At 41.3% G+C, this 1,764-nt stretch overlaps 1 pseudogene; it reads left to right on the forward strand.

The window, feature by feature from the left end:
- Window positions 1-1,341: 1,341 nt before the first annotated feature.
- LOC141424532 (small nucleolar RNA SNORA51) lies at window positions 1,342-1,462 on the forward strand (annotated as a pseudogene).
- Window positions 1,463-1,764: the final 302 nt, after the last annotated feature.

Here is a 1,764-nt window from a genome sequence, read left to right on the forward strand (position 1 = left end):
TAGTCATGAAAACACCATGCCTCTTGTAGACCCTAATTAGAGGAGGGTGAACAGATTGTAGAGTAGAACTGGACCAAACCCAGTTTAGCTTGTGACTAATCCCAGCCAACCCTAGCCTAGATCAACCAACCTAGGAAACTCAAAGATTGTTACATGTCACTTAAATTTTTTTTTACATAAAAATATTTTTGGGTGAATGAGAAAATAAACATCTAAACCCAGCAGTCATACTGATGTCTCATACCAGAGCCCAGATTCTGCAGGAAATTCTATGAAAGGGAAAGCCAGTGTTGCAGAGATGGCAGAACACATATAAATTAGGAGAACTGAAAGTTCTCCATTCTGAGTTGAGAAATACTAAGAAAATACCCAAGGCAGTAAATAAGACTACTGGCTACTGAGAGTGAAGAGTAAGATGCTTGAAAGGGTAGAGTTTCAAACATGGCCATGAGGGGAGCACATTTTCTAGAGGAGAGGAAGAGGAAAAGAAGGTCTCTGTGCACATTATGCTGATTGTCTCCCAAATTTGTGACACTGAAGCTCGACCCTGTAAACACGTCTCTTTCAAAGCTGGCGTGGTGTAAGACTTTGCCAATAAAGAGTGTCCATATGATTCTTTGAGGTAATTGTCACCTAAGGATACTTCTCGTCCAGATTATCGTCCACCATTTTCATTTGTTATTATAGCCTAGTACGCTCATGGACCAACTCTGGCTGTGAGCTCAGGCTGCTCTGTTTCCAACTGGTGGCAATTTGTCACCTACTCCACCTTCCTTCTTGGTGCCTCTAGCAGCACCCTCAAGCCATGTTTTACCCACCAAGTTGCTGATTCTAGGCAGCTCCAGGGATGGCCTCTTCCACAGTAACTACAACTACCCGTTCCTCACTTAGCGCATGTCGCCTGCCAAGTCTTACCCTTGTAGGTAGGCTGTGTGCTCCTCTGTAGAGAGGTCTAAGTCTGAGGCATGAGTAAAAGAACACTCTTCTAAGTCCTTACTTCCTTTTCTGCCATTGTCCCTCAGTTTAGAAGTATTAGCTGATTCTTCATCATGCTACTTTTAAGTTCCTTTCCCAAGTACCTGCTATTAGTTAACAAAACTTTACACTAAGTTTCCAATTACCAGCTCTCAATGCATTCTTTTGTCTTCTGACTGGACCCTGGTTGACAGACACAGTGTCTCTTGGAGATGAAGGGAAAGTAGGAAGGAAGTAGTTAAAAATAAGAGAAGAAACAAATACAAAAGTACTAGAAGACAATATCAGAAAACCTGGAGCTTCATTTCCTTAAGTAGACACTTTTTGTTAAGGAAAGCATACGTCATTGTACCAAAGAAAATTAAGGGCTTCCTGGTGCTAGCACAGTCTGTGTCCTTACAACTACCATATAGAAAGAGGAGGCAAAGTAAACCTACCCCATATCCAGGGCCTGTGCCTGGTCTGTATTGTCAATGTGGAGACATAGGGAAAAGAGGAAGGAAAAAAAAAGAAAGAAAGAAAAGTGACAGTGACTTAGCAAGTCATTCAGCTCTTCTCACCCCTCCATACAGACCTCTGCTATTATTTCTCCAAGAAAGCTGCAAAACATTTTAAAACAAATGGAAGATATGAGCAAGCCTCTGAGTAAAGTCACTACAAGAATAGAAAAAGTGAGGATCAAAACTTCTCAAATTACTAATAAACTGCTCCCCAAGTGAACCGTGTACCAGAGGAACCCTACAATCTAATGCTCATCACTGAAGCAGTATATTAGAAGAAATGTATCTT

The sequence above is a fragment of the Castor canadensis genome, chromosome 6, assembly GCF_047511655.1.
Source record: "Castor canadensis chromosome 6, mCasCan1.hap1v2, whole genome shotgun sequence".
Taxonomy (NCBI): domain Eukaryota; kingdom Metazoa; phylum Chordata; class Mammalia; order Rodentia; family Castoridae; genus Castor; species Castor canadensis.